Here is a 14,447-nt window from a genome sequence, read left to right as displayed (position 1 = left end):
CTTTTCTTAGTCTTGTTTTGTCAGTTAACCTTTTCTTAGTCTTGTTTTGTCAGTTAACCTTTTCTTATGTAATAGTTTATTTTTCTAGAGGAAATATTTGATAAAACCCATAGTAATTTTAAATACGTGATTTACCATGTTAATACTTGTCATCACATGCTCTTCAGTTCCTCCTTGTTGATATTCTGTTAAGCTTACATGTCACAGCAAAAGCAAAGCATTTTCCATAAAGCTGTCAAAAGTCAGAATTCAAATTGGTTTGTCTTCTCTAAGTTTTGTCCTAATTATAAATAAAAATCATCATCATAATCTTTTTTTTTAAAAAAGCCATCTTGCACTACAGTTTTATCACTTGCCTAAAACAGATTCCTGGATTATGAGAGAAATCTGAGAATTGTTGAGTTTTATTCATCCAAGTAAACCCACAGCTGTTTTAGATGCCAAGGAGCCCAAAAGTACTGATTTCACCATGGTACAGAAGGCAATAGATCTCTATATACTTGATAAGTATACTGGTTGCAGGGGAACTAATCACTCACATGTGATGGCTGAAGTGTGAAAAACTGCACACGTGAATTAATTCGGAACGCGTGTTTGACCACTTCACCTGCACGCTGCAAACCACTCCATCTGTAGCCTTGCCAGCCTTGCTGAGAAGCTTCAAATAGCTGCAGCTGAAAATACAATATGAAACATGGTGTCCTGCTACTCTCACCCATTGCACAAGTTTGAAGGGCAACATAAACACAGGTCAAATCTGGATCAGGGACAGATAAGCTGCATCTTCACCTGCTGCTTTTTTTTTTTAACGTAGTTTGGGTTTCCAATTCATTTAATTGCTTTCAAAAAGACTGATGCAGTTCTGTATGACTGATGTATGTCAAGAGATGCAAAAAAACGTTGTTTTCCGTAAACGCTACAGTGTGGTGGTGAAAAGGTTGTATGCGGATTACAGTGGTGTTTGCTTAAAGTTTTCAAACACAAGAGAGAAGGGAACTTTCGTATGTCATTTTTCATATTGGATCCTGCAGGAGATACAAAGCGTTTTAAAGGTGAGATGTCCCAAACCAAACCCAAAGTTGTGTTGGCTGTATCTACAGTTTAAGCAGGAGTTTGTTTCTGCCAGATGATGTTTACATTTTATGAAAGGACTGGGAACCTTTGGGAAATGCATGGATAATTACTAAACACAGAGGTCTGTATTTAGACAAGGTTAAATATAGGTATAAACTCAAAAATCTGTCTTTGCACCAATCCAAATTTTCTCTGTATTAAACATTTCTGCCTACATCTGTCAAATTATTTGAGTCAAAATGTATTTTTGGTATGTCTTCAACTTAAAAGTCAAAAGGGTTAAGTTGCTGTCATACCAGCTGTGTGCTGCCCCTTCCATTTTTATGAGATGATCTCACCTGGGTTCTTCCCTGCAAACATCTATCTTAGGAAGAAAAGTATGGCTTGGGTATAAGAACTAGGAGTAATTTTTTATCTCCTACTATCTGTAATCACACACAGTAAATACAAACACTTGGTGTCCTGTGACATTTTTAAGATTTTGATTGAGTCAGACCTGAAGTGCCCAAACTTTTTCTGTGAAAGTAATGTTGCATTGTTAGCCAATAAAACATTTCAAATGAAGTGGATACAAAGTGTACTTCACTCGGCTGGGGGAGGGGGGTGGGGGGGAAGTCAGGGGTTTATGTGGTTCGTTTGGGTTTTAAGGAACATATTGACAGAAGAAATTGTATTGTTCTGTCTGGTAAGAAGTAGGGACTGGAGTAACTCCAGTTAATAACTGACCTCAGAGATTTCAGGTAATTATCTTCTTTGCCTGTTAAAAGTTAGTCAGAAACAATGAACTGAGTAACTGCAAGTTCTAACACAATATGAGATAAGAAAAACAAAATGCTCACTTCCAGGACTGTTCAGGACCCAGTGATGGCAGAGGCTGTTTACTACTTTCAGAAAGGTCTTCAATATTAGCTACATAAGTAATGATCTTACAGACGGTACAAACCTGCAGAAGGAAAACTCTGGAAGAGAAAGTTTAGAAAGAGGAATTGGCGTTTTGCTCCACTGTTTCCTATCTGATGCTGTCCAAAAAACAGTGTATTGGATGCCAGTCCTGCAAGCTCCTGAGTGAAGCTGAAAAGTGCACAAAGAGACTGGGCTTTGGGCTTCAATTTATGGTCTGTAATGTCAAGGTACTTAGCATTTTGTGGAAGATCCCCAATAGTTTTAGCTGACCTCTGGTCCCAGAGCTTTGTGTAACTAAATCCTCTTCACCAAAATTGTTGCTTGTTGCTGTCATTTGGGCCTGTTTAAAACCCTCGTGCCATGTTTTTTTGCACTAGTGTTGTACGTGTTGGGCTTACTTGTAGGGTACGAGTACGAACACTGTGCTCCTGCAAGCTAGTGTGTTGGCCATCTTTTTGTCCCATCATGGATTCTCACTTCATCCTGCTCCATCACTGCATCTTTTGGCAGTTACTTTACCTCCCCACTACCTTTTACTCTCACTCTCCTTCCTTGCCCCCAGGAGCATCAGCTCTTCGTCTCCACCAGGCATTCAGACTCAGACCTCAGTCTTTCCATGTTTCTCATGCAGGTCCTTTGCACATACTGAAGACACAACCTAGAAGAGTGTCACTGATGCTCACAATTTCCATGCACATCCTTTCCTGACATTTTTCTTGCACATCCAGTCACCTATCCAGATGTGACTTGTGTGACTGCTCCCTCCCCTACAGATGCTTTTCCTTTTCCATTGCTTTAGCCTGACTCAGCTGCAAAGACATGCAGCAAAACAGCTGGTTAAATTTTTTTCTCTTCTGCCTTTAGCAAACCCTGGATCAACAATCCTAATCCCTACAAAGGTTACATCCTTTACCCTTTTCCCACAAAGCACTGCTCCTTTCTGACCTCTCACTTTCTACATTCCCCTCTATGACAAGCACCTCATCTTGTTAAGTTTTAAGCAAAAACAGTCCTTTTGCCCTGAGGAAAAAAATAATCAAACTTGGAGAAAAAAATTGCAGATGGCTTTTTTGTTTAAAATATTTTTTTAAATATTTGTTTAAAATATTTTTATGCTAGAAAATTGCAAATTTACTTTCCCATTCCTGGCATATTTCCTTCGATCAAGTTTATCTGCCTGTTATCTCTTTTGAAGATGCTTTATCTTCAGCTTTGACTTAGCATGACCAAAACTGAGTTCCTCTGCTTCTCTTCTTTGCTCTGACTTTAATTCCTGTTCTTAGTTGCACTGACCAATATTATTATCATCTGTATGACCTGAGACCTATTAACCTGCCATTTTGTCCCTCCAAGACAGTGGCCAAACCCATCCTTCTTTTGGTAGTAAAACAAATCTCTCCTCTAAACCTTTACAGTCTCTTGCACCTCTTTCTTTGTGGTCTTTCTTGCTCTTAAATGTACATCATCTCTCTTTGATACACAGAGAAGATCAGCCCTAGTCATGCCTGTTACTCCAAGTTCTCGTCCTGCTTGTTCCTTCTTTCTTATGCCTTCCCCTTGGTCTCATCTTTAGGTTTACCAAGCAGCTGCCTTGCCGTCTAGCTGCCACCAGCCTGTTCCAGGTTATTAGCTTGTATGGGCATCACCATTTCTTTTTAACACAAGTAACACCCAACAGGCTCATTTGTAAGGTTCTCTCATTCTTCAGCCATTTCTTCAAAAGCCACATCTGCCACAGCAATGGCTGGTGAAAACACCCTGGGGTCAGAGTTGGGACATAAGGCTTTAATACTGTTAGGATAAGGGAGTGGGTCAGGAAGGTATGCAGATGCCTACAATGAGAGCAGGCACACATCTTTCTGATTTTATAATATTCCAGCTTCTGCATATTGCCTGAATTATTTGACTGTAAGCTCTCTGGGGCAGGGATGCTCTGCCTTGAGCAGTGTGCAGCACCACCTCCGTGGGCTCCTAATCCCAGCCAAAGCCTCTGTGTGTCACTGCAGCAACCTCACTGGCTCATACCCCCAGTCACTGTGGCACGTGTTATGGAAACCCTCTGGTTTTGCACCTGTACTCCTCACTCTCTCTCCCATAGTTAATGGCATATCTTTCTCAAGCAAGCACAAAATGAGGGGCTCCATTAAATGCATCAGCCTGCAAAAGACTTATGTTTAGGATGTATTCTGGTGGTTTGACCCTGGCTGAATGCCAGGTGCCCACCAAAACCACTCTATCACTCCCCTCCTCAACCACAGAGAGGAGAGAAAATATAACAAAAGGCTCGTGGGTCGAGATCAGGACAGGAAGATCACTCAGCAGTTATCATCATGGGCAAAACAGCCTTCACTTGGGGAAATTAGTTTAATTTATTACCATTCAAATCAGAAGAACACCCTTCCCCCACCCTTCCCTTCTTCCCAGACTTAACTTAATTCCTGATTTTTCTCTGCTCCAAGCAGCACGGGGAACAAGGAATGAGGGTTATGGTCAGTTCATCACATGTTGTTTCTGGTGCTCCTTCCTCCTCACACTCCTCCCTGGCTCCAGCGTGGGGTCCCTCCCATGGGAGACAGTTCTCCATTAACTTCTCCAGCATGAGTTCTTCCCACAGGCTGCAGTTCTTCACAAACTGCTCTGGCATGGGTCCCTTCCACAAGGTGCCATTCTTCAGGCACAGACTGCTTCAGCCTGTGTCCCCCACAGGGTCACAAGTCCCACCAGCAAACCTGCTCCAGTGTGGGCTCTTCTCTCCATGGGTCCGCAGGTTGTACCAGCAAACCTCCTTCAGTGTGGCCTTCACACAGGGTCACAGCCTCCTTTGGCTTATCAGTAGGGAACTGTCCCACCATTAACTTCCATGGGCTGCAGGGGGACAGCCTGCCTCCCCACAGTCTTCCTCATGGGATGCTGGGGAATCTCTGCTCCAGCGCCTGGAGCACCTCCTGCCCTCCTGCACCGACTTGGGTGTTTGCAGAGTTGTTGCTCTCACATATGTTCGCTCCTCTCTCTTACTGGCACAGATTTATTTTTTTTTCCTTCTTAATATGGTATCTCAGAGGCACTACCACCATCACTGACGGGCTCAGACTTGGCCAGCAGTGGGTCTGTCATGGAGCCGACTGGCGTTGGCTCCATTGGACATGGGGAAGCTTCTGACATCTTCTCACAGAAGCCACCCCTGTAGTCCCCCTGCTCCAAAAACCTTGCCATGCAAATCCACCACATATGTATGTCACATATGTTTTGTGGAGCTATCACAGTCATGATGTGTATCGTAATTTAGTGATATATTTTTCCTCAGGAAAACAGGAGCTCCAGGGCCAAGGCAGCCTCTGGCAGCTGTAGGGAATGATTACTTTGCAGTTTGGCTAATGATATAATCCACTGTCGTTGCAAGTCTTGCTTTCCTCTTTAGATGATGTCAACATTTCCATGAGCTACATGTGTTGTATTTGTAAGTGGTACTTAGAAATATGTGTTCTGTAATCTCCTCCTTATGCCTGACACTTTACACATGTGTTTATCTACAAGGAGTGGTGACATTAGCTTGCTAATTTTGCCAGTGTACTGTACCAGTGAGGGTGTGAGAGACTCAGAAGGATATTTAAACTGGCAAAGAGAGAATTATTGACATTAGCTATGAGTACTTTGTAAGACTCTGTTTTGGAATGTCATTTGTTAGAAAATCTTTGCTGCTGAAAGTCATCCATCATTCCCAGATGGACCTGCAAGCCTTAGAGAAACCTCTCTTCCCAAATCCCACTCATTGCCAGTGGCCAAAAGGACTCGCCTATTGACATTTGCAAATTAGATATACAGATATTATTCCCTGAGAAGAAGTGGAGTGTGCAAATGGTATGATAAGATATGGTTTTCTTGGATGCTGAATGGACTTCAGTGGTGAAAAAAATGCTTATTTGCCAGAATTCCACCTACATTCCCCAGTGTATCCATGGAACTCGGGTTTTCTTTATTAACTAGACTGTATCCACAATATTCAATGGTGAAGATCCTCAGCAGGAGCTCATATGACCCATGTAACAGGTTTTTTTAAAGAATCAAGCTCTCACCTCTCAATATTCATTCATATGGCATCATTCAATATGTATGGCTGACTGCTTTAGAAAGCAGCATCAATGGGGTACAATGCACTAATTTTATCCCACTTTGACTTTGAAAATATAATCTATACTTGTAAAAATTGTAAATAGTGTAGAATCATGCTAGTAGGATTATTCTAAAATGGAAGCACTAATGCATCAAGCAAAATAGCTTTGCTAGTCCTGACTGGCTTCTATTATCACCATTATCAAAGATATACCTCTGGCAACTAAAATGTGCTAGAGCACAAATGAATGCATGCACTAGAGCCAAGATTTAAGGGGGTGTTTCTTTTTACAATGAACTTTGTTCTTTTGAGTGCCACAGTTAGAGTAATAAGTGCAAGCTCTTATGTCCAGTGGCCAAGTCTCATCTAGCTAATGAAATGGTACCCCGATAAAATACATGTAACTACCCATTTTGGCAGTACACTGTTCTTCTCTGCTTTAGGTGACAAAATACAGTCACTCTGCATGAATTATGTATTTATAATATCACCTGTAAGTGCCTATTGTAAACAAATTGTTAGATTAACAAGCACAGCATATGAAGTATCCTTATAAAGTAATCATTCAGTCAATCAATCAATCAAAATCATTACAGGATTGGGGTTTTTTGGTATGAAAGACAGTGCCTGAACTGGGGGGGGGGGGGGGGGTGTCCTCATTATGCTGTAGAATCTATTTTTGTATATCACTGTTCTGAATGTTAAATTGCCTATCGTGAGAAACCGCAACAAGAACAGCATAGTGATTTGATACACAGCGGTATTTGATTTCAACTGAGTTGAAGATGCATAAACACCATTGCCCAGTCACCAGTGACAGTCTCGACCATTTCTGTTGTGCCCTTTTTCATGAAGTTTACAGTGGGTATGGCTCAGACTGCCGAAGCCTGCTCCTGCTGGCCTGAAAGTTGTGCACCCTCCATATGCTGAAGGTGTTGTGTCAGCACCATGTCAGAGCATCCAAAGCCAGAACCTCACCTCAGGATCCCATCAAATGTAATTGCCAAAGCTTCCTGGACTCTGCAGGAATTCATCTCATCCTCATCAAGATGACACTGTCGACTTTAGGACTGTCACAGCAGCACTTGTAGGAGCATGGCAGCCACACAAGGAAAATGAAGGAAAAAGATAACTTATGCCCTCTACCTACCTGGAGGAGGGCACCTTTGCAAGTGAAAACAAGTGAACACAGAGCTCACTTCTCTTTCACAGCCCAGTACACGTCAGGACAGTGGTAGCTGGCCTCTCGCTGCCTGCTGAAATAATTCTCTGCTTAAGCCTGACACCTTAGCACAGCAGCGACGGATCTAAATGCCTCTGTTGCCAATGAACAAAAGGGCTAAATCTAGACATTGCCCCTTCTGTAAATACCTTCTGAAGTACAGTTTCGTTAGTTTGTAAGTTGTCTGGGTTGACAGACTCGCTTAGTTAAATACAGATAGGGTCTGTGAAATGTGCTCTCATCCTGGCAAGATCATCTTCATACTCATGGAAATAATAGTAGGAGTGGAAGTGGTGATAGAAAAATCTAAGAACTCATTCACTAGCAAAGTGGGTAAGATGAGACAACTGAAATGATTTTATAGAGAATGCAGACAGCTTCAGAGCTTTTTATAGTCTGCCATGCAAGTTAGAGTATCAAGTAAGAATTAAAGTCCTCTATTCGCATAGTTGAGTTCAAGATCTTTGCTTACAGATGGAAAATGATCTAGCATTTGTTATGGAACAAGGTTGCAACTGCATAGCTGAGGCACATTTAGGTGAGATGGAACGGTTTGTTTTGGTGTACTTAATACAACGTAAGAGTGCAGTGTGCATGAGAGGGTTCTACTGGTGTTGACGGATGGATTAAGTCTTTGGTTTTCATCTCATTTAAAATGGAGCTGGCTACCAGCTCAAAAAAAACTGTGCTAGAAGATGCTGATTAAGTAGGTAAATCCTGGAACAGTGCTAGGGTGAGATATATCTGCCAGAAGCATCTGTTTTGATGGTTCATGCTCAGTATTTAACAGAACACCAAGTCGTCCAAAACGCCTTGAGGTAAAATAAATTGTTGCCAGCAGCCTGCTCCCTTGCTGGTTTAGTACATCTTAATAGCAATCGTTTGTCCTTCGCTGCAAGGTGATTCCTAAATATGTCTTCCAAGTTTTTGTTTGCAAAATGACAATCAGTAATTTAGACAATAAGCGTTTACATTGTTTACAATAGAGAACATTGACGATAGAATTACTGTGTGAAAGCTAACTAGTTGTATCATAAAGGCACAATTTGTCGAATAGGCAAATTAAAGTGTCTATGCCCTCTGCAAAATCCTGATGAGTGGATTTATTTGGGTTGGTGGACATCTGGTTAATCCTAGCTGTCTTCACTTGGCTGCTGATGTGAATTCCTCACATTCTGAGGAAATTTCTTGTTAGCTGTTAGCTAAAACCAATGAGATTTGACTGAGCTCTCCATACGCATGGAAGGCAGCCAGGATGTTGTTTGGAGAACACGTGAGGTGCTTCCTGAGCACTTCTCAGCTGTTGTCTGTTCCTGATGTTCTGGGTACAGGCAAAAACTCTATGCTATAATTGATAGGGTAGGTTCATGCCTTTCTGGGTGGAGAAGTCTGGCAAGTCTTTTCACTTTGATACAGGCTCTTCAAACAGCTGTCTGCTGCTTGCTTTAAAAGAGAGGTATTTGGTGCCTATTCTAGTAGTAAGTCACTAGTACTAGATATATCTGTCTACTTTGGGGCTGGAATGTAAAAGGAGAAGCGTTGACAGTGTGCAGAACATCTCAAACACTTCGATTCCCCAGTATTCCCTGAACTTTGTCTTTCAGAACAGTGACCCAGATGTAGCCTAAGCAGCACGTTGTTTTCCTGCGCACCCATCTCCCCTGTACTGATGAAGATCCACTGGAATACAATTAGATTTCACAGCTGTTTTCATTACTGAGGGTCATGAGGTATTGCTGAGTGGAGGCATACAGAACTGCATTTCTTTCTCTTCAACATCTAACAAAAGGTAATCTTGGATAAATAACTTCCCTCTCTTGAGATATCTTACATGTGTGGGGTAGCAAAAGTTCTGTGTTTGTTCAAAATCTGTGTAAGCCCATTAGAAAAAGAAAAACAAAGTGAAAAGCTTTCAGTGTGCTGATCAATCTTTATCATATGACTTTACTTCAGGTATCCAAAGAATGTGGCTGAAGATCTCTTCACAGCCTAAAAAATCTGGATTAGAATGAGTCAATCTGATAAATCTGATCTAACAACCATAAACTGGGGAAGCAATTGGAAGGGGTGACTGCTGTTATGTCACTCCACTTGACAGAGAGCATTTGTTTGTTTATTACTCACATTTGCAGGATGCAAGGACCCCACCAGGATAGAAATGAAATATTTTTCTGTCATTCAATAAAAAATCCCTAGCAACATCTGCTTAAAAACATTACTAATACCTGGGTTTGGAGTTCAGAAATTTACTGGTGCAGCTATTTCCTAAGCAATATTACTAGAGATCTCTGCAAAATATGGAGTCAAGATTGACAGTCTGAAGGAATCAACCCTATTTATTATCTTAACTATCACAAACACTTGCTAAATCTGTACTTGCTACTTATTGCCTTGGTTAATGTCACTGAAACACCAGTGTCTATGACATGCTCCAGGAAGGCAGCATGCTGTAAGCATAGTCTACTTATATTTGATAACCAGCAGTACTCAGGCACAAAATTTGCACAGAAGTCCTAAAATTCAAATCAGGATTTGGGATTTTTTTTGTTCCAGTTCACTTATGACCTTTAAATAAGTGCTCTCCAGGGCATGTGTAATAGCCATGAGCCCATAAATGATTGAATGTTTAAAACCTATCAGGACTTGAAAACACCATACACCTTTTTGAGTGCTCAGCCCTTAGCTGAATTGGATTATTGAAGTAGGAAAAGATATGTCTTCTTTATTTCTTGGTTCTTTGAGAATATCACTTTCCTCAGAAATCTCGTTGCAGTTTACAAAAACTGGGGATGGAGGCAGGTAAATCAGTAACTTAAATTAAGAATTATTTGATCTATTCTGTCTTTTCAAGACACACATTTTTGTCTGGTATAAAAGAAAAACTTGTATAGCCCACATAGCTAAATGTTGAGTCTTTAAGGTTCTTCTGAGCACCCTGCCAAGAACTGGCTGTCAGAGGTGCTAAGCACACACCAAGATCACGTGTCATATTTTTAGAAGAGTACTTAAGAAATTGCATGCACATACATGAAATGTAACAAGTTGCCAATTTGCAGTGTAGTTCATTTGCACAAAAATACATAAAACAATAAACAAAAAAACTTGACAGATTTATAATTTTTGTAGAGTAAAATAAATAATTTTATGCCTAGAAGAATCTGTTAATATGAGCAATTATATCTCACTTACTGGATTTATAAATACAGATAGATATAGATATATATATATACACACATACATATATGTGAAGAAAAGTCCTCGTAAATATCCGTTGTATTATCTTGGAATTATTGGCCAGGTAGCAGGTTACAGTAGAACACAAAATCATCTTCTTGTCTGAATTACTGTCACCATGGAACAAATTGGAAAAAAAATTATTTTGTGTCAACCAGTCGCACCCCACTGCACACATGGATGTCTCCTAAAGCCACCAAGATAATATCTGAACATGTAATCATAGCTGGAACAGTAAGGAATCCTTTTTTTCTGCAACAACCAAACAGCACATTGAACCCACAAAGACACGACCAACATTGTCACTCTCAGCCAAAGTTAGAAACAAGATTTCTGCCTTATGGCCTTTGAGATATCTTTTTTATTTTTTTCAAATGTGCAGGCAAAAAATTTTGGAGACAATCTTAACATACTAAATAACTTGCATAGCTAAGGTTAAAACTGCAAGCTTTGCAATTCACTAGAAATTTCAAGACAGAAACAAAGTCAGCTTAAATTATGTGTAAGTATTTCTAGGTCTATACAACTGTTTGTCCTCTGGTTTTTTTCCAAATCTTCTTCCTGTGCTGAGGATTACAGCTTTAATCATTCTTAATGTATTTACTATACTAAAAAGATTTAATTGCTTCAACCAAGTTATCTGACTTTATATATTTTATTCAGAATTCACTGTATAATTCTTGTATAAACATACCAGCTATATAACTTGTGTTTTTTAACAATAAAGCTCTGTTCCAAGGGAAGCAAAGTAACTTTCCTTTAAAGGCCTTATCTTGCAAAATACTGAATGCTCCAAGCACCATAACATCTGCAAGGGGTGCTCAGCACCACACGGAAAGCGCACAGTTGTTGACAGCATCCATGGTTCAAGGCTGAGTGAAATCAAAGGGAAAGAGCACCCAGTGACTTCACTGAGTTTTGAATCAGACCCAGGCTCCTTGCGGATGATCCAACGAGGTAATGTGCTGTTTGCAAACCACAAGTATAAGCCCTTACTATAGCTGCAGTTTCTCAGATGGAGAAAGTAACCATAGAGTGATCCTCAGTCTTAAGGAATATCACTTTGTGTCAGTTTTGGAATTTTAAGTGACCTACAAAGCTTTAAATTTTAATGTCAATTGCCTATTCGGAATATACTAGAAAAATTATGATAATGTGCAAAATACTCATTTTCCATGACTTTTAATGCTCAGAGTTAAATATATGCTCTAGTGATCTGTGGAAAAAGGGTATCTTAAAAACTAGTCTGGACTGCTCAAAACCCCTTGATATTGCCTTCTTACCTGCACCAAATGCTGATCCTAGGACACACACAGCAAGAAACCATGCTCTCCAAACTGGTTGAGTGTAGTGGTGGTGTTTGAGAACGATTTTTTTCCCCCTGAAATTTTCTAGGTCATATGGATTCCACTTGTCCTGAAGACATGCTGGTGTCCTGGCAAGATACTTGTTTGTATGCAGCTTGTTAAAATTTGTTGTATAAAGTTCTGTAGCAAAATTTCGTAACATGAAATGACAAGAAGGCTTTCCCCAAGGAATATTTATTTATTTACCCTTTCAGCAGCAGCTTTCTGTTACCCCAAAGCACCAAAGCTACTATACATTTTGGTTTTGAAATTATTTTTTTTTAATGAAGAAATTTTTCATTCTGGCCAAATTTTTTTAGAAAAAAGCAAACACAGCTGATATAAATATGCCTTTGGTTTCACCATATTTTCTTGCTTATGGATCTAACTTTAACGTAAAGTGTGGTGATTTAGTTCTGCTTTTAAAGGTAAGCTGAATATATTCTACACTGCAAGAAGTCTATGGGTACTTGCTTCTGACCATGGAACAAACAAATGCATTTGTTTTCTAAATGGTCATTTTCCAAAAGCACATTAAAGTGCAATTTATCCAGTTTACAAAAACACTATATCATTTCTGTGTTTAGCATTATGTTCATGGATGGATGACTTTGCCACAACAGAATATAGTATTTACTGTACAGGCAACAGATTTTCTGCACTGCCTGGCTACCAGTAACTAAGAAATAGGATGAACTGTGAATGATTCTAATGGATCCTAGTCTATTAGTACACTGCAGCTTTATTTCAGAATAAACTGGCTGGAAGCGCAGGGAAAGAGCATTACTTTGTTGATTTGAGTGACCTCATGCAGCCCAGGATCTGGGCCTTATCTGTTCTGGGCATTTATGAAGCTAAATGAATTATTTGTCACCTCTGTTTAAATATGATTCTTTAAACTGATTCAGGGCCAGATTTTCAAAACCTCATTGCTAGGAACACTGCAGTCTAGCCAAAGGGAGAGGGGAAAGTAGTTGCACTGGCTCAGGGACAAGACAGGAATCAGAGAGCAGTCTGACTGTTTTGATTCATGGGTTGTATTTCCAGTAACTACGTTACCCACTAACAAAAGCAACTGCCTGCAGTGGTCCACTACAGCCTACTACTAGTGCTGGAACTATTTTGCCATTGATATAGATAGAAACAACTGTGACTTAACACAACAAGACATAAGACTAGATTCACATCACCATTAATATGTTGAATGTAGCATCATATAGAACAAAAATTAGTCTTTGGTGCAATTCCTGACACAGCCAAGTGGCCATAATTTGTAGCCTTTGCCTACAAATTAACACCTCAACTATTTCTGAGACTAGTAGACCACATATCCAAACATAGCTATTGTAGGCAGAGCTCTAAAGTCCAGTTTCACTCAGGGAACAGTTGAACAAAATTTTCCTACTCCATTTGCACGGATAAATTGCTTGGATTTGATCAGCATGCCCGGGTTGTGAGTAACTGTTGTCTTGACTTTAATGGCTATGTTTTTAATTCCAAACGAGGGAAAACTCAGCTGTGTGGTTTGATATATTTTGGGATCTCTTCCTGCAAATATCAGGAGACAGAACGTTGTAGATCCAAGAAAGGAAGGCACAAAATTATGCAAGATCTGTAGTGGTGCCCATCCTCAGTTTTCCTGGCAACTTATTGTTGAGGTGCTAGATACTTTGACATGTGCACTGGAAGGGGCCACACACACATTGAGAGAGAAAGGTACCTTAGAAAGCTAGTGAATTATGCACAGTTTTTTTAAAAAACTGTATCTGCATTGTGTCTTCATGAAAAATGCTTTGGTTTTGCACAAGATGTTTTCTTTTGTGATACAATTATAAATCCATTAATATCTCATCATATTTTTTGCCACAATCACAAGGAATTGGACTACGCTGGTTGGGCAAGATTGTGTAGCCTTGTACAAACAGCAAAACTGAAGCTTATATGAAGTGGTGCTTCCAAAAGCAGCTCACTGAGCAGTGGAGAGTCAGCAGTAATTTAATTAGGTGCTTATAGCAGTCATAGCATGAAAAGCCAGATGGGTAACTGCAGTCTTCAGAATTTCCAGCAGAAGTGTAACACCAAAACTCACCCGAATATATTAATCGGGATCGTGAAGTCTAAAGGCATTTATTTGCATTTAGTAATATGAATAGTAAACTTCACAGAGGATGGGCTAATGACCACATACATCTGTTATGTTACATATGCTTGTGATGCTGGATGAAAAAAGAGAAATAGAGATGTGGACATAATGTAGGTTTTTTGTTGTTGTAGAAGTGGAAATCACAAAATAACTGTGGACTTTCACCCCATGGAAGTGTTTTTGCAAGGTTTTTGAACATAGATATTTTCTCCATAGTAAGGAGGTGGGAAAGCGGGTGATCATCATTGTAAGAGCTGAAGCAAGGCATATTCCTCATAGCAGGAGCAGAAACAGAGGCATGGAGGGAACCTGCAACTGTGGCAGCACCCCACAGCAACTCCTGGGCAACCTAAGGTTCCTTCCCATCCTTTCTTCCTAACAGTATGACCTTAAGAGCCAAAAAGGGTCGTTATG

The 14,447-nt window shown here is 40.1% G+C and overlaps 1 protein-coding gene and 1 long non-coding RNA gene across 2 annotated transcripts in view; one reads left to right on the top strand and one right to left on the bottom strand.

The window, feature by feature from the left end:
* The window catches only part of LOC308072139, a 53,349-nt gene extending 51,103 nt beyond the window's left edge, over window positions 1-2,246 (bottom strand). The window contains exon 1 of the long non-coding RNA XR_013931528.1: window positions 59-2,246. This is a non-coding gene — a long non-coding RNA (uncharacterized lncRNA). The remainder of the gene's footprint in view (window positions 1-58) is intronic.
* The window catches only part of CAMKMT (calmodulin-lysine N-methyltransferase), a 309,341-nt gene that overhangs the window by 268,991 nt on the left and 25,903 nt on the right, over window positions 1-14,447 (top strand). The gene's annotated exons all lie outside the window — the stretch shown is intronic.

Source organism: Falco punctatus, assembly GCF_963210335.1.
Source record: "Falco punctatus genome assembly, chromosome: 12".
Taxonomy (NCBI): domain Eukaryota; kingdom Metazoa; phylum Chordata; class Aves; order Falconiformes; family Falconidae; genus Falco; species Falco punctatus.
Note: the sequence above shows the minus strand (reverse complement) of the source record. Positions and strands in the feature narration are given on the sequence as shown.